This window comes from Haliaeetus albicilla, chromosome 4 (genome assembly GCF_947461875.1).
Source record: "Haliaeetus albicilla chromosome 4, bHalAlb1.1, whole genome shotgun sequence".
Lineage (NCBI taxonomy): Eukaryota > Metazoa > Chordata > Aves > Accipitriformes > Accipitridae > Haliaeetus > Haliaeetus albicilla.
In genome coordinates, this window is record NC_091486.1 from 10,976,133 (window position 1) to 10,995,526 (window position 19,394).

The 19,394-nt window shown below is 40.8% G+C and overlaps 1 long non-coding RNA gene across 1 annotated transcript in view; it reads right to left on the reverse strand.

Annotated features, from left to right (window-relative positions):
* Positions 1-931: 931 nt before the first annotated feature.
* LOC138684970 (uncharacterized) overlaps positions 932-19,394 on the reverse strand; it is a 31,141-nt gene continuing 12,678 nt past the window's right edge. The window contains exon 3 of the long non-coding RNA XR_011324189.1: positions 932-2,036. This is a non-coding gene — a long non-coding RNA (uncharacterized lncRNA). The remainder of the gene's footprint in view (positions 2,037-19,394) is intronic.

Sequence of the window (19,394 nt, forward strand, 5' to 3'; positions counted from 1 at the left end):
GAGAATCTGTCTTCCATCTCTGCTCTTTCACACATTTTCTCCTTCTTCCCTTCCACCCTGTCTCCAAAAAGCCTGTATTCTAGGAGAGATATCTCTTGTACCGATGTAGTAGAAGGAAGAGCTATGGGTTTGTTGGGGTTTTTGGAGGGGACAGAAGATTGCTTCTGCCACTGTTCTTTTTGCACCAACCTAATTGCAGGGCAAATCTCCCTTACGGAAACAATGAAAGGCTCTGCGTTGTGAGCATCATGTTTGCAGCTTTACTCTTACGAGTAGCCCAGCTGAAGTCGATGCAAGCAGAACTTACACACGTAAGTGTTCACAGCATTGAGCAGGATAAAGACAGAAAGCAGACAAAGCAAAGGGGAGTGAGTTAGACGTACAAGCGCAGTGGTCAGGGTGATGATAGGCACACATGTTGTTAGTTCCTTTCCCCCTCCCTCCTGCCAACCACTAAAACAAGCAACATATGATAGGAGGAGGAGAGGGGTGAAAATCTGAAACTGTACTTGGAAAAAACACCCATCTGTAATGGATTCGTATTTCATAGGTCTTGTTTAGACTTCATTTACACTCTCGGAATGAATTTCTCCCTATTATGGAGCCCTGTGGCCCACTCCTCCTCCATTTCAGTGCAGTGGAGGGAAGTGGCGATAGTGTGAACTGCAGTGCACTGTAGTCTCATTTAGGGAGGGAGAAATATTTCTTTTGGCAAGCAGAGGTGTGCTTGTGCTCCAAGGTCTTCAGTGTGCTTAGTGAGGATGGATAAGTAATGATGCCTAAATTTGAATTTCATGAGATGGCTCAACTTTCTGGTAGGTGTTTCTCAGATTTGGAGCAAAAGCGAATATGTTTTCAATTTCCAGTGAAAACGAATTCTGAAAAAGATCAGTTTTAGTCAATTTTTATTTCACAATTTTGATTTAACAATTTTATTTTACTTCCGACATCATCTATAAAGCTTTCCAGAACCATATTACTGACATGCTACATCTGGTACAATATCATTGAAATCTTCCATTTTTAATATCTTAGTTATTCCTAAAGGATATTCTTATTCACTACCGATAAAAAACAGCTTCATCTCCTTTCCTAGATCAAACTCTCTCTTGTTTTATAATAAGACAGTATAAGAACCTGTACTTGAGGTCACAAATAAGTGAAGTTTCTCTTTACACTTACAGAGTATAAATTTAGTATACAATTTTGTGGAGTAAGAGAACATTTAAATTTTAATGGCTTTATTCTGAAACAAGGCTTCAAGCACAGATGTAAATAATTCAGCACTCAAAGGCCTCTGATATGCCATAATAGTTTCTTCTGTGCCTAGAACTTGTACAGGTAGACATGAAAGCAGATATTAAGCAGCTCTACCCATGACGGTGTCACCGCGAGGCTGAATGGTTGTAGTAGAGTCAAGGAAACTCCCTGTCTCTTTGTCTGTAAAATAGGGATAAGCTATTCAGAATGCTGTGATCCTCGAATAACAGATGATGTGAACATCTCTGTTGAAATACTGCATCATTAATTTTCCATTGCTCGTTTGTCAGCGTTTGAAGACACTTAGATCTTTTCAGACTTTAAAGCTACTAGCAGTACTGCAATTACTGTTTTAAATTTATTTTTAAATCTGCTTTCCTACCTTCTTTCAAGTCGTTTGCAACTTAAGCCTCAAATGCATTCTTACAGAAATAACTGATTATGTTTCCGGTGCTTTGCTTCTCCAAATAATCCAGTATTCAATAATTAGTTCAAACACAAGAAGAGTACTCTGTCCCCTTTGTATTTTGGAAGCAGGTTCCTAGATGCTGTTGCACTGTGCCATGTTGGCCATGAGCCTCCACTGCTCTGTAACCCACGCCGGCAATAACACCTTTGATCCCCTTGAGAAAAAAAAGGCAGAATTCGGAACTGGAAGCCTTTGAGAATCATTTTGTACAAAAGTAAGGGGGTATATGGTGAACATAGTTCTTGACTTACTGGGTTTCTGCAGTCTTTGCTTCAGATTTTAGGCATTCATAAGTGCTCCTTTCTATCTGAAATGACATTAAAAGCAATCGTTAGAGAGTTGGTGGACTTTTTCTAGACTTTGTCCTCCTATCAACAACAAGTAAAATTCAACTGATAGGAGATTGCTCATAAAAATGAAAATAGATGTAGACATATTTTTAAATGGGTACATTAAGGCAACTGTAGTTTAATCTACTTCTCCAACAGATATCACTCTAATAAGCCGTAAGGTTTCCTTTGAGCAAAGCTCTTCACACACTCTAGCAGTGAGCAAATATTAATGAAACACATCATCCTAGGAATGTCCATATTATCGCTTTTGTTTTAAAAGCTGTCCACAGTAATGAGCTCAACATAACCTTTTGCCCCGCAGATTTCTACAGAGTGATCCACCTGGCAAAGAGTTAAGTGCAGACCATAACTACACAACACAGCCTGTAAGTGTCAGCATCTTTTCCTTGCAAACTGTGCGTGCGTGTGTGCATGTGTGTGTCTGAGCGCATGTTTTAAAGACCTTGCCTAATCACACCTCACTTATTTTTAAGTAGAACATGTGGTTTAACTTTGCACCCACTTTTCTACTAGAAGACTAAATGTTAACACCCAGGGGCACCTGTCTTAGATTAGTGAATAGTTTACTACAAATGTTGGAACCAAACTGATGGGATTATACTTGGTTCAGAAACACAAAATTGAGTCACATAGGCATTTGCCTTTTATTTATTTATTTATTTCAAAGTACAGAAGATGACACTAAAAACAAAGGGAAAATGTGTCTATAATGCTGTAGTTAAAAAACATCTGACAAGTTTTGCTGACATGTTTTCTGTGTGGAAGGATGTGAAAATCTCATGTCCACTTGACAAGAGCATTTTTGTCATTCCACAGTGGCAAAACAAGTGCAAAATGTGAAGTGGTCTGCACATATGGCCTTAGAGGGCACTGAGGTTTGGTGAGGGTCAACTTTTTTTGGGTCTGGGTAAATTTCATGGTCCCAGCTGTCCAGATGATTTGCAGAGGACACCAATATACTGAAGCAACCTGCTGTGAATCTTCATCCAAACAGGTTAATGCATGGCAGGCACCCTGTATGGTTCTCAACAACTTCACAAAAATAAAACAAACTTTCACCAACACTAACTACCTTGAGCTTTCCTCTTCTGTTCTTCTCTTTGACTGTATATACATTATATGATTCTCCTATGTTCATCTAAAAGTCTCTCCTTCTCTTTGTATATTAATTCTCAACAGTATTAACAAGGAAAGAATTCCATTTTTATGGACAGTGTGTTCTTTAGATGCTGAATTAGCAATCCAAGTACCAAGGTACTGCCATGATTGCATTTAATTTTTTTTACAAACATAATATTAAAGAGGCAACAATAGATTTCTTTCTTACTCCTTTCAACCACTGCCCAAATACACACGTGTATGTCTGTATATTTACGCATGCATTCATACTAACGCACACATGGACACACACATATGCACACTATTACTTTACACTTAGACTGTTAATTCCCTTTTATCTCTACGTGTGTCTCATAAATTATATTTCACTTGTCTGTCATCCATCTCTGCTTATCAATACCCCTCTTTGTCTGATTAGTGTTGTGTGCTGCTCTGGAGTAAACGTATGGAGGGGGAGAGAAAAAAAAAAGTGGAATTAATACAGGTCAATTGGTTGCTTTTCTTGATTCCTTCATATTGCCTGTTGCTTTGCCTACTGAACCTTTCTCAGGGTATTTTTGTGGTGTCAAATACTGCAGCAAGGTTTTGTCATTTCTTTGGAATGCGCACTGCATTGTTGCTGTAATATTGTTGCTGTCATGTTTTCAAACTTCCATTTTAGATGTCTTTGCTAATACAAATTGGAGTAATTTAAAAGGCAACTTACAAATAACATTTCTGCATTTTATTATTATCACTTAATTGCTGATTTGCAGACATGAATGGAGCAGCACCATCAAACTCCTGTCCTTTTTAACCTTCTAGTCACAAGGGACTCACAGTATTTCACTTCATGCTAAAAAATGGCATCGTTAGCTTTCATATTTGATTATCCAAGTACAGGCTACTTTTCTGATATAGAAAAGCTCAATGTTTGATTGCAGGCACACAGAAAATTAAGATACAAGGTATCAGCACAAAATTGGGCATTTTGAACCACAGTGTTGCACCTTATAGAGTTTGTAATAATACAGTAATCCTGGGAGATAGCCACATATTCTGCCCTGTGTCTTGGCACAGAACATTGTGGGGCTCTTGGTGACGAGCTGGCAGACACTGTCCCACCGGTAACTGGGAAGGGATGGAGGCTCCTGCCAGCTAAATTTATTTCCCAGAAATTCCTGCCACCCACCTCTCAACCGCCACTCCTCCAGCTGTCCCACTCCTCCATCACATTGCTGCAAACCCTCCACGGCGCCAGCAAAGAAGTGGCCTTTTATCCTAATTCCTCGTGCTATTTCGCTGCACCTCTCTGTGCATGGCTGCAGCGCCCCTTGGGGAGCAGGTAGTGTGAAACCATTCCTTGCACACACTCCAGGCTTTCTTGCACCCATGAAAAATGCGGCATTAAGATGCTTAAGCAACACACCAGTCACGGTTTGCGTCTCCAGACACGACCCTTCTCAAAAGCATATGAGTGAAATGGTGCTTTATTGATTGCAGCTCTTTGATAGAAAAAAATAGTCACAAATAGACTATGAATGTCAATAAATACAGTATGGGAATTGTGAATTATTAGGGACATCAGGTTTCCAGCAGATGTTTTTGTCCCGTAACAGAAGCTGATTTAACAAGTCTGCTTACAGCTGGCCTTGGAGCCCCACAGAGCTGAGTCAGCAAGCCGAGGTTTGTGGGGCTGAATCTTCTCTTACCCTTCACCACCAGCCATACGAGTAAGCTTTAACGATTTGAGAGAGCACCTGAATTCGTGCTCAGCAGTGTAACAGAGAGTGTGCGGTGGTATCATGCTGGAGATGCTGAGGAGAGTGGTTAAGTTGGTAAATTTAAGATGCTGATTTCCTCCTGCTGGGGAAAGGCTCCCATTTCTTTGTGAAAACAACCCCTATGTTGAATATAGCTGGAGCTGCATTTGCAATAAGATGCTTGCCCTGCAGCTGTGAACCTGCAGGTGCATAAATCTCTAGCATTTATGATAAAATCTGTGTCATGGACGTTTTCTTACCACAGCGGATCAGGGAGAGAAGAAGGAGGAAAGGCTGAGGAAAGGCTGCTGACAGATTTGAGCTGCTTGAGAACACTGGCCACTATTTAAAGAAGGTATCCGAGTCCTGCTCTCCCTGGAGCTGGTAATAATTGTGCCTTTTGCTTCCATGGGAATAGACGCAAGGCCTTTGGCTGGCAAATGTTTGCATATAGCCCAAATCAAGTCATTAGTTGCCATGTGTCCAACCTGTATTTTAAGGCCCTCGAGCTGAAAAGTCCATTTGCATATTTATCCCAGCCAGGAACATGGTAATTAAGTCTGTGGCGTTGTACACAACCCCGAGGAAAGTCTGCAATTCAATAGTTCAGAAAGACTCCTGCTGATTTCAATGGGGTTTGGAGCAGTCACAAACTCGGAGGGTGTTTACTGGATCCCAGACAATCCCAGTATTTGCAAGAATGATTAAATTAACACTTCAAATTATCAACGCCTCTGTGATGTGAAAATACCAGCTCCACCTTTTAGACCAGAGAAAAAGCATTACAAAAGGGCTGAAGTTTGCTCTTTGATATGGTCCACTCGTATCGCTATACATCGTACAAGTACACCCAGCCCTTGTGCCTGCCTCGGCTCCCAGCAATGCAGATCATCCCTGCCTGCAGAGGGGTGGGAGAGCAAGGAGATGGGCTTGGACCTGAATAATGTACAAGGCTGTCATCACAGCAGGTAGGGGAAAATGATTACGCTGGGGTTGAACACAAAGGCTTTAGGTTGCCGTTAAAAGGACGATCTTGTTAAAAACAAACAAACAGCTACAGAGGCAGGATACTTGAGAGGTAGGCAAGTCTTCCCCACGGGGCAAAAATGTCTACGGTAGGAAAAAGACATTTAGCAGAAGTGAAAATCCTTAACTATGTTTCATGGAGATAGGCCAAAAACAGTTCCTGCATCTGGAGTTCTGCTTTGCTAAAAGAGATATAACAATCCTTTGTGTAATTCAGAAAAAAACAGTATAAGCTGAAATTTCAACTGCGCCCATGACTGCAAGTGGGATTTCTTTTTTCAAAGGTCTGAATCACATCTAGTTATTTATTTAATTTAGTTAGTTAGTTATGTTTGTATTTTCAGGGACAAATATTTACCTGCTGTAAATCTCCAAAATCCTTTTGATATCAGTGGAGGTGTGCGTTGTCCAAGACTGTGCACTTCCACAGCATACTTGTGAAACTCCCGTCCTTCAGCAGCAGCCTAATGCACCACCGTACCTTCGGCTTGTCTGGTCTGCTTTAACCCCAGCATCTTCGATGCAACTGATAATTGTTTTATTGACATAAAACCATGGCAAAACCAAGAAATATTGCCAAATATGACAGCCATCTTAAAAGTAAATTGAAAATATCAAGCCTTTTGAAAGGTGGCTCTACCTTCAGCCAAGGTTTAGGTCGTTCTACCTTCAGCCAAGGTTCGCGCACAGCCATGCCTACACCCTCGCCCATCTCCTCTCGTTCACTGGCCCTCAGATGGCCTTCACCGGCTCCGGTGGGCCACACAGAGGAGAGGAGGTTTCATGGCACATTGCATTGTTGGATGAAAAGGGGAGGGAAAAAGAGACCTTGTAGAAAGGGAAGAAAGACTGACCCAGAGGCAGCTAAGGACGCCTGGAAGAGACAAAGACGTTGGGTCTGATTCAAAACCCATTGAAGTCAACAGAAACATTTCAATGGGCCTTGGATCAGCCCTCTGCAGTGAAATGAAATGGAGAAATAATGAACAGTTTTGGAGACAAACAAATTGGGAAGTGGTGGAGGTAGGTGGCACAGCTGTGTAGAAAAACGTGGTCTGGCAGGGAGAAGAGGGCCTGGGCAGTTGAAAACGCAGATAGGGGTTGGCAGCTAGCAGTGCTGGAGCTTGGCAAATGACCTGAAAATACTGAGAGAGATTTGCTTGCTTGTTTTTTGTAGCATGCAGTAGCAAACAAGACCCAGAGACACAAAAGAGAAAAGAGCAGCTGCCTGGCTGACCAGAAAGCAGAGTTACTGATTCCAGCCAAGGGGACCCATCCCAGGGGATTTCCCTTCCCCCTGTCCACTTCTTGCTGGTTTTAGCCAGGAGTTCATTTTTGGCCTCTGAATAACTTTCCCTAAAAATAATACATTCCAGGCAGGTCCTCTTGTAGCAAACTGTGAATGTGACCTAATAAATTCTCAACTGCTCAGCAAAACATCTAGGGCATTTTTTTTTTTTTTTTGCAAAAAATAACATTATGTAATGGTTTGCCATGTAACTGTTAAATCCAGATTGAATTCCAGAGCTAAACCAAACCAGCCTCAGATCCTGCTTCCTCATCCCGGTAGAAAATCCTTTGCCTAAGGTTTCTGGGAAATGGGAACATATAGAAAAAAAATCACAACAAACAGAAGTATGAATTTAATTACCAATACTATGCTCCAACCTCAAAGGGGAATGAGAAAGATAATTGCTTAGGGTCTCTGGGTGGAATCCTGTCCCCATGGCCAAGACAACAACCAGTCTAGCCAGCATCTCAATGACAGGAGAGCAATGTGCAGCGTGTTTTCTAGTGTCAGTGATTCTGCGTAGAGTCATAACAGGTAAGTGAAATGGTAATTAAAAATGGAAGGAAGTGCTGGCCGGAGGTGAGAACAGGTGGCACGGGGGGGACCTGCATTTTGTTGGGTATAAAATGGCAAGATAAAAATATACAGCAGCAATAAAAGCAACGTCCTCGTGGGGAATTTTTGCAGAAAGCTCCAGATAGAGAAATAAGAATCTGAAAGGGAAAGGTGGAGGGTTTTTTCCCCAAGCTGCATAAAGAAGCCTGGACAATTGAGGAAATGCAAACAGGTTGTTACGATAAAGCAAAACGTCCCGTGGGGAAACAGATTTGAAGTGGCAAATGTGCTTGCAAGGGATAAGTGTGAGCTTTTGAGAAGGAACCGCCGCAACAAAGAGTGGCAGGTATGGTGCTTTCTGATAGAGGAGGGCTGCCAGGGATTCCCAGTGCCAGGAGCCTGCCTGCACCACCACTGCTGACGGCCCTGCCGGGACGATATCAAGCCGCTGTCGGTGACAGCCGCGGGGACATCCCGCTTGCTGTCAGTGCGATGGGTTGTTAAGCTCAGAGACGGGAGAGGGGAGAAAAAATCTTGCTCTGGCTCACGGACCTCTCCATCAGTGGAGGTTAGAGGCGGCGTCTCTCAGAAACGGAGGGGAAACAGGCTTGAGGGTGACCTTAGCTGCAAACAGAAAAATAATTTGGACAGAAAAATCTTTTAGAGACAGCAGAGCCTCTTTGGTCCTATGCTTGGTTGGTTTTGGTAAATGGACACGCAGCATCTCTGAAATATTTCATCGGTGTTACAGATGGCTATCTTGACAGAAACGCATCCTCCTTTTAGCTTGGAAAGCCAAGGTTGATTTGGACTTCAAATTTACCTAGTGGATTTACCCTTTCCTTATTAAAAAAACAGACAGGAAGCATCTTAACTTATTTAGAAAGCAGAGAGACTTGAAGTGCTAATACATCAGATGATATTTCTCTTTGACTGGGAGAGGAGAGACTCCCTTCTCCTGAGGTTACAATTCCTTGCTGCCAACTTGCAAGTGATCTTTCCTTCATGCAAATAAAATGATACAGAGATATATCTGAAGACTCTGCTCTTGAGTGCTTTAAGCTACTCTGCCTTTCTTGGATGTGTTTGTTTTGGAGTTTTTGCCTGGTTTCCTAATCAATTTTGAACTTACTGTCTTATTTCATTCAGATAAAATTATCAAAGGCTATGGAACATTCCTCTTCCCCATAAAATGTCTTCTAGCGGGAGAATGGTATTTCGTCGTGCGATGATAGCTCAGATCTTTTGAACCTGTTCACTGATTATTTCTGTAACAGTTTATGAATTAGCATTCCTATGTTTGCTTCTTGCTGCTAAATTACTCTGCAAGTCAAGGACTATAAGAAGGTGCATTTTTATAGACACATAAACTGAAAATAGACTATTTTAGTATAATTCTATTAAAAATGCAAGCAATCAAAAGGCAAAAATCTGTAGGAATCATTCCTCTCACAAATCATTTTTGGACTAGTTTTAAACTGTGAGACACCAGAGGAAAAAAATGTCTCCCTGTATGTTTGCAAAACACCTACTTCAGTGCAAACCGTATTTTGACAGAAGTCTTTGATCTCTATCAGAGTGCAAATGACTAAAAATTAAACATGAGGAAGAGCATAGGGGAAAAGTATTCAGCACAAGCTAGACAAGGGGGGTCTTTTTCTTCTTCATATGAAATGTCATTTTAAATTCTTCCTCATAGACTGGTATTAGGAGACACCACGTTGGTACTGATCCTGCTTTGTCCCCCTCCTCCTCAGTCACCTGCAAGAGGAGATAGGCAGTAGAAATTAGATTAAATGATGTCAAGTGGGGCTAAATCCTCCGACTCTCGGGCATCCACCCACCCGTGCACGGCAGCGGTGGTGGGCGTCTGCATGGGGCTGCGCTTGACCCTACAGCCCTTGCGTTGCAGGCAGAAATCAGCATCCACGGAGGGCTCCAGCAATTCATGAATGTATAAATAAAGGAGATTACGGACATAACAGGGAAAAATAAGAAAGGACCTTTGATATCTAGGAAATAAACTGGGCTTAATCCACAACAGATTTAACACTTGGTGGCAATAAACTGTCTCTTGCTATAGCTATACAAGCGTCTTAGCTTATCATGTGTAAATCCCCCTTTTGATAGCAAGCTAATGAAAATACTGGTTGAATAATTTAATAACCCATTCCTCCCTGCTCATGAGAAGGCTCTAATGAGAATAAAACCAGTGTTATATAGGTGAAGGGCGGCAGGTGAACGCTTTATTCCCTGCCAACGCCAGCCTCTTCCCGCATTTCCACAGTACAGTAATGCCCTAATGTCCTGATTTACATTTATATCTTTCAGACATTTGTACATATTCTCAACTTTGAACAGTGCGCATGATTCAAACTTAGCCCATTTGTGTGTTTTGGCAGACTTGTAGTGTTAAATAGTAATTTTAAACAGTTCAATTAACACGTTTCTCCATTTTCTGTTCTAAGAAATACGAACAAAGGAGCAGTCCCATGAAGAACAGAAGTCCGTGTTTATGCTGAGAGCTTTCAGCTTCTAAACCTGCTCTACGGTCCCATAAAAATGTCACTATTTAACACATACAAATTTAGTGACATTCATATATTTAATATTAAGCACACACTTAATTTCTTTACTGGATATAGCTTCTCACCTCCTTGCCAGCTAGAGGTCTTGGAGATCACGCTTTTTGGCTCCTCCGTGCGCAAGGCCGTGTAGGGAAAGCAGAAAATCAACACAGTCCCATTGGCACAGGCTGCGTACCCTTGCAGCAGAACAGGACAGGCTGGCTTGGCAGAGCACTGCACAGATGCACGGCAGCTAACCCAGCTTATCGGCTTGCTTTGGGTATCTCTGAATGTCCATGCGCGGGGGCGTGGAGACAGCCCCTTAGCTTCACGTGATATAATTTGCCATATTCCTTTGATGGCAAAGTACTGGTCACAATATTTTTTAAAATGCTGTAGAAAATTAAAATATCATTTTAAAAGGCATGTAACAATAGCTTGTTGGGATACTACCTATCTCTTCATTATTATAGGTCTATCTTTATAGATTCAGCACTTTCAGGGCTTTTATTTCTAATGGAGTATAAAAAATAATAATAGCTTTTAGGTGTTAAATGCTGGTTTTAGTCCCTGGCTCACAATGAGAGCTTTGCAGGAGGATTTGTTCAGTTCTTCTTCAAATTGCTGCAACATTTCATATTGCAGAGCAGATTTGAACCAAATCGAAGTAACGGGGGCTAATGGGAGAATTCAGACCTCTTGGTCTCAGTAGGAAATAGCCGTAGCAAGGGGCTGGTTTGTGCCCTACATTCTGGTGTTACTGCTCTCCACAATGCTGCAATGGTTAAACTTTCTGGTGCACGAGAGCGCAGGTAACCGCACACAAAGCACAGGGTGTAAAACAAATTCTCTTGCTGATAGCCATCTGGAGATCACAGACTTCAGCTCACTCCGACTTATTTTTAGGCACCAAGCTTCATAGTCTATAAGGGCAAAGAGAGGGGAGTAAAAATAGGCCAATTAGTATAATTTCTAAAAAAAATTCCTTAAAGATCTTGAGCAATTGCAAAGGTGACTTTAAAATTTAAGAGGAATGAAAAACAAATGGGCTGGGTAGGAAATTTGGGGCCTCTAAGAAGATCACTTAGCCAATAAATTGCCTTTTTTATTTGAGTATCTTTGAAGTAGCCTCCCTGGAGGGACTATCTTAAAGCTAGCTTTAGTTAGTAGCATTGGGTTGTTAATGGCTTCCGAATGTACCTTCCTTATTTTCTAATCTTACCGTAGCCTCTTACCTTCCCTGCTTGTTTTGTTATATTTTCACTCTTTGTTTGAAGAACAAAATTAAAACCGTGAAAAGTTTTTTTGTGTAATCACAAGGTGATATGTGACATTATTTCAGACTTGCCATGGTCTGTTCCCAGTTTGTCACACAGACGCACATTAGTTCGTCTGCAGCAATGTGAATTTTAGGGAAAGATTTCAGTCCTGCTTGGAAATCTATGTGTCATCAACTCATTGGACATCTGGTTTCAATTTACAATGTATCTGCCTGAGGGTACATATCACCCCCAGAGTAAATAATAATAATAATGTTAATAACAATAACAATATCTATAATATAGTAATAATAGATGTAAATGAAGTACACGTTCTTGAGTTTCCAATGCGGGAGAAAACAAATTAGAAAATGAATTGCCTGGAGGTTTACATTTACATTGCACGGATGGTTTACATTTTAAGCAACATGAAAACAGACTGCCTTCAAGGAAGACGACGAATATTTTGGGAAGATGTATTTAAACTGGAGATTTGGGGAAATGTTAAAACCAGATGAACTTTGTACACAATAAAAGTGCTAGATCAAGTAATTTGGTTCAGGACCAACTGTGGGTCTAATCATACGAGTAAAATCTATATTTAAAATCAGGGATGGGTAAATGTCTGCAATCCAATGGGGAAGCAAAATGTCTTCTGGAGCTGAGTGCGGATATTTACTAACCAAGGTTAAAAGAAGGTGGCTGGGTGGAATTGCATGTTTGGGGAAATTTTTAGACTGTCTGGCATTCCCACTTCAGTTTGTTTTGTAGAAAGAAAAATCTTTCATGGAAAAATACCAGTCTGAATACCAGGAAGTGAGAGAGACAGAAATTAGTGAAGACACCAGTGATCATAAACTCGCTCACATTTTATACTTTTATTCCAAAAAAAAGAGAAGCAGGGGCAGCTCTACTACAGCCTCCGCGAGAGTCTGTCGACTGCAGCTTTCACCCAGCTGTCAGAAGTGCAGGTTCAAGCTGCTCCTCCAAAGCAGACACAATTGCAACTTGAACCTCTGGGTCTCATCTCCTGGGCCCTGACTACGTGGCTGTTAAATATTCAGGCATGTGTTTTCCTTCCTCTTGTTTTTCACAGAGAACTTCAAGAGGTCTCAAGGTCCCCTTCATGCAGACCATGACGTAGAAACCACAGGAGTAAAATTCCCAATTCACAGCAAGGCAGAGAGCAGCAGCAGAAACTGCAATAGCAGCTCTTCCGTCGTTGCAGGTCATTGGGAGTCACTGGGGAGGGTGGACAAGCACAAAGGCTGGTAAAGAACAAATGCCTTTGGGTGTCCCGGCTTAGAGTGGTTGAGCATTGCTTTAGAAGATGGTCAGGAAAAGTAGTAACTGGGTGGCATGAGGTGCTGCTTCTCAGAACAAGTCTTCTGCTGTGGGATACAAGTTTGTTCATGAAGTGAGACCCTAAGTAGCACTGTGATCGTAGTATGAATAAGCATGACATGGTTTTTAGGCAGTTTATACCTGGATGCGTACGCATGTAAAAGGAAAGGGGAAAAAAATTAAAATATTTATTGCCATTGAAATATAGCGAAGGGAAAATTTAGGAAAGAAAATCAACTCAGAATATGTTTAAAGAAATGCTGACAGAACCATGGATAGTGTTCACATTTCACTGCCAAGTAAAATTACAGAGCAGGAAAGCTACCGGGTGTCCTGGTTTTGGCTGGGATAGAGTTAATTTTCTTTCTAGTAGCCAGTATAGTGTTATGTCTTGGATTCAGTATGAGAAGAATGTAGATAACACACTGATGTTTTCAGTTGTTGCTAAGTAGTGTTCAGACTAAGTCAAGGATTTTTCAGCTTCTCATACCCAGCCAGCGAGAAGGCTGGAGGGGCACAAGATGTTGGGAGGGGACACAGCCAGGCAGCTGACCCACACTGGCCAAAGGGGTATTCCAGACCATGTGGCATCATGCCCAGTATATAAACTGGGGGGAGTAGGGCTGAGAGGGATCGCTGCTCGGGAAGTAACTGGGCATCAGTTGGCGAGTGGTGAGAAATTGCATTGTGCATCGCTGTTTTGTGTATTCCAATCCTTTTATTAGTATTGTCATTTTATTATTGTTATTGTTATCAGTATCAATTTCTTCCTTTCTGTTCTATTAAACTGTTCTTATCTCAACCCACGAGTTTTACCTTTTTCACTGGGGGGGGGGCGGGAAGTGAGTGAGTGGCTACATGGTCAAAAATCTATTCAAGCTAAAGGAAATATAATTTGAAAATTAAACTTACCTAAGTGAGGCCAAGAAGGAAAGGATTCTGGAAGGTGGGAATATATGGTGCCATCTCTGAGAACTGCAAGAAAATTGGGAAAAAAGTAAACAGATCTTGAAATAAATTGAGTGCTTCAGAATAGAAGATCACTTTCAAAAATGAAAACATGAATAATTATAGAAAAAAGATGAGAACCAGAGTAGCATTTGAGGTCCTTTTCCATGACACTGAAAGATTAGTATCTACATTGCCATGATCCTGTACACGTCATGAAGTTTAGACATCATCAGAGACAAAATACCTGAAAACAGAACACATGAAGAACAATACAAACAGGAAATGTCCTTGATCCAGTCAAATATTTAGTTGGCTTTGGGCAAATTAAGACCAAACATTAATTCTCCAAGAAATGATGCAAATGTCTTCTGGAAATGAAACATGAAGCAGAATAGCTGTAAGTGAATGTCATACTTTGCCAGATACCTACTTATAATGGCTAGTTTAGACATACAAAAAAACCTACTGAGATAATGTTGGGCATCCTGAACTAGTTTACCTTCAAGAAAAACATAGGAGGAAAAAAAATGCAAATAAGTATATTTTAATCCCCCTATGAGAATATAGAGGTATCACTTGTAAAAATTAATTGATTTACTGTACTATAGCTAAGGTATTTGCAAAGACTTAAACAAGAGGAGATGTGGAAAGACCCAATTAAAGACACTTAGAAGTCTGGATTACCACTTTGTGTGTAACTGGGAACTGTGGAGGTGACAGGACCGTGGAGGAGGTTGAAAGGTCCCAGTCTCACCAAGGCACGGTTCTGGAATGGGACCACAGTTGTGGAGAAGGGCTGGTGTTATTCATGTGATGAACACAGAAATTAGGCAGCCAGGCCTGGCAGGGAGGTGCCTGGGTAGAGTGCCTCTGGGCAGGTCTCACAAAATGAGGAAATCGGACAGTATTCTCTCAGATGAAATTCCACTTATTTACAAATTCATTTACGCTAGAAGTTACAAACTAAACTATGTATCCGCTCTTCTGGAATCTGAATTTCTTGTGTCTTTCTGAGGGAAATGATTTAGGCATCACTGTGGACAGCTCAGTAAAGACATCTGCTCGAATTCAATATGTAGCAGCAGTCAAAATTGTAAATTAGATGTTAGGCTGCATTAAGAAGTGAATGGCTATAATACAGAAAATATGGTACCATTTATAAATCTGTGAAACAGACCTAGAGACTGAGAGCTTTCGGTTTGTTCTCTTGATCTTAAAGAAAGAAAAAGAAAGAAAGAAAAACCAGAAGTCTCAGGTGGCAACAAGGGATCATAAGAGTTACAATGAGGAAACATTTAAAACTGGAGTCCTTGGAAAAGAGGCTTTAATTTATAAAGAGGAAAAAACAAGCATGCAGGTAAAGGCAGAATCATACACCGTAATGGAAGCTCAAATGAAAATCAGATATTCTCATTTTGCTTTTTTCTACAGAAGCATTTCTATGGTATTTGAAAGCAAGGCATTTCTAGTTAACAAATGCAAACTTTAATAATTCTACTTTATATTAGAGATCAGCTAGAGCTGCTGACATGAGGACCGGTATTTCAAATGTTTTTGGTCATTCAGTGTTTGTAACAGGAAGAAATGTTTCAGGAAAACTTCGATTCTTCTCACTTTTAACACTTTTCACGTTTCTAGGGAAATTCGCAAAAGGCTGATTTGTATAAGTTCAAAAACTCTCTTTAATTAAAAAGCCATCTTTGTGAATGCAAATGAATACATCAAAAACTCTCAGAAGTCCACACAACTAATAATTAATCTAGATTTCAAGGACTCTCTAACACTATTACATCATGAATACCTCCCTCATTCAAGAATGGGCATCCTTCTAGCAATTAAAAGAAAAAGTTAGAAGATAATTAGACACAATTCTCATCACAATATTTTACACAGGTATATGATTTTGAAATTAGGTCAAGGGAGGGAGGGAAAATGGTGTTTCATTACAGAGGCTCTAAGAAGCAGAATTACCTCATCATAACTTCCAAGTAATCTGTTTTTCGAAGTTGTCATTGTAATGAACCACCATTGTTAATAAATTAGGAAGCCAGGGAAAACCTTACAGTGTATGGATAAACTGGGTGCAGTCTGACGTCTGTCTTTATCAAAAAGGTGCCAATAAAATTGCTGAAAAGTTCATACGTTACAAAATACGCAGACAATACATTGCTTATATACTGTGGTGATGGGCCATATAGAAAAAAGCTGATTGCTCCTTAAATGTCTCATTTAAACAACAGCAATTACAGAATAAACCTTGGATACCAAAGCAATTATGTCAAAATATATCAAAGTCCTTGCACTCCCTGAAATAATAGGGGAAGGGATAGATGTAATTTATTTTAATGGACCGGCAGAGGTAATAAAGAATTGTTTAATGTCATTCTTCACAGATTTAGATCTTTATGATAAGGTTTTTATGAAATGGAATATATAACCCAAATAAAGTGAAACCAGATTTAAAGAAATTGCCCATCAATAGCACTTTCACAAGTTTGGGGTTTTTCCCTTCAGTCTGGGTTTATCTGTTCTTAAAACCAATTGCTGAAGTTCACACAGCCTTACAGTGATGGTAATAATAGCTACTACAGCCAGATCATTCTCTGAGTGATCAAAAGTTATTTTCTATAACTGATAGTATGGTCTGGTGGAAGATAATATTCAACAGCCCAGACAGGTCTCAGGAGTACTGGCATCACAATTCTGCTCCTGATTTTGTTACTGATTTGCTGTTTGACCTTAGACATGGCACGTGAGCTAGTATTAAATCAGTGTAACTAGTACCAAGAAGACAGAGTTTCACACAGCTTTAATTAATGTCTATGAAGAGCTTGAAAAAGCCCTGATGAAGCCTGCTAGGCTTTCTAGAAGTCCAAAGCATTATTGATTAAATACTCTGAAGTTTTGACAATATCCAAGCAAAGGTGAATATACATAGATAACAACATTTCATTTATATTTGGGGTATGTTTTCATCAGAAAGAGCATTTAACTTTTAATTTTGATATTCAGAATTTTTAAATAACATATTTCTAAGATAAATATTTTTTTAAGTACACAATACTCATTATACTGTGTGTATAAACATATATTTACTGCATTCTGCCATTTTATCTATGAACATCACATCAAAATTTGGAGGAAAAAAATTAATTTCCTGTTCTAAAGGAACAGTTTTAAAACTCTTCTCGATATTCCACTGCATGGTCATCCTGCTGAGCATTTAAGAGATTTCAGCAGTAACTTGATAGGGAGCTTTTTGTATGAGCAGCTCAAAGATCTGTAGGGCAACCTAGCACGTGACAAGATGAATATTAAGTCTGTTAGTGCCGAGTGTGTCATTTCCTAGGGCTGAAAGCAAAACTGTTTCTGATACTTTATTGAAAAATCTTTTAAAATCTCTGCTGTGATCTGGTCTAGATTGCAGTGAGGTCAATGGGAGGATTCCTAAGTGACTTACTGGGGCTGAGTCTTTGGTAGCGAAAAGCTAAAACCTCTAAAGCCCAAGGAGACCTGAAGAATCATTCTCCCTGGCTTCACTTTCAGAGCTGCATTTGCTGGCAAGCAGTTGCATTTATCAATCTGGAATTTTACTACAAGCTCTAGGCACATGGGGGGGTTGGTTTTAAGAAGCCTCGCAAAGCCAAAGACATACCGCAGCATCAAGGGGGTCTGAAGAAGTGTGACCAAGCCACCCTGACACTAATAACCAACAAATTTCGTGCAGCCTGGGTCCTCATACGACAACCTCTGTGTCTGCTCATGCTCCCGGAGGGACCACCATTCCTGTGCCCCCAGCAGACCAAAAGGCTGTGTGTGCAGGCACGGCACAGACATGGGCAGAGGTCCCCACTAGCAGCCACGCAGGGTATGTGAGGTCCCTGCAAGGGCTTCCATTGGAGTAGTTACCACGTACAGAAGACCACACTGTCACATCTGCCACCAGGTCTCTCTAAGCCAGCTAAAGGGATGCCAGAGGTATTCCTCCCCGCTGCAGATTACCTTGAGTGTGCAGACACCGATGATGGCAATATCTCCTTGACTCTCTCCTGACTCTCAAACCGCACCCTCCACAGCCTTCCCAGGGAGAATGCTTGTTGAGCAGACTTCACCTTACGTATTTTCAAACATTTGGCAAAGACTGGCTAATTAACTTTCTCAAACACTGGTAAGCAAAGCAAGCGTCATTCCTTTCTTTTAAGAATTAGTGCTATTCCCCAAAAAAAGAGGTTTCAGAGTTGGAATTCTAGCACTACTTTCCTGACTTATCCTTCTGCTCTTTGTCTCTGATGTGCCCTCTAACAGCTCCCTATCAAGTCAGAGACAAAAATCTCAACCAACCTCTGCTCCTGAGCTTCTGCTCCTGACAAGGCAGCACACGTAGGCAAGCCGCCTTACAGACGTGCAACGATGAAGCTGGATGGACCAAACATACGTGATTTCTTATGAGTGCTCCTTTACCTATTTTTGCTTCAGGAATTCTCTGTTGAAGACCATTAATGTTAAGGAGAATAACTTTAGAAAAAGCACAGGGTGTCACACAGGGCAGGTTGGTGAAACCTCTTGCTCAGGAACTAGCAGGCATCCAAGCTGTTAGGCTGTATGAGCAAAGAGATTGAAACAAATTCAAGTTTCTGGGAGTAATAATTGTCCTATACTTAAAACAGTTAATATAAGTAGCAGCAAAGCTCCTTTATGGAACCAAACAGCTGAAACAACAGCAATCTCCATCCCAAACACAGTCAAGTTTTACAACCCAAAGGAAAGGCAACCTCTGGAGGGGATTTCACTGACATTGTTCACGAGCACTTTTGTGTCTGTATGAGATGAAGGAAATACCAGAGCAGCTGGAGAAAAGGAAAACAGCAGACTCAGAAGCATGTTAGTGTCCAGAGAACAAGCCAACAGAGAGAGTGTTTAGGACCAGTGCTGGCTCAATGAGGTGATGAAGAAGTTGTTGTTGGCGAGACAAAATGTTATTGAAGCCCGAGGTGTAACAGCTGTCCTTCATTTCAGATAGCCATAAAGAAGCAGTTACAGTCACTTATGAAACTATAGCAGTCTCCAAATCAAACCCAAGAAACATGTCATCACCCAAAAAGCAAAGGCAAGTGCCTGGACATTCAGGAATGTGAATCATGTAGATAGAAAGGTGTGTTAGGGTGAGGAGAGGGAAGCAGAGGACATACAGAGACAGAGCAGAAGTCAAGCACAAAGTCCAGAAAAAGGGAGCGAGATTATTTGCCAGAGTTCAAGGTGGGGGCTCGAGGCATAGGCTAAGGAAATATCTCATACTGTTTGATTTCTTTGTGGTCAGGAAAATTAGACTTTATCAGCCTTCAAAAGTATGCAAATTTGTACGGAAGATGCTCCCAGTGCATCCAGTTTTTCCTTCTCTCTAGAAAAATCTTATTTTTTTAGCCAGCTGCTTGAATCCAAAGGAGGAACCATGTGCATT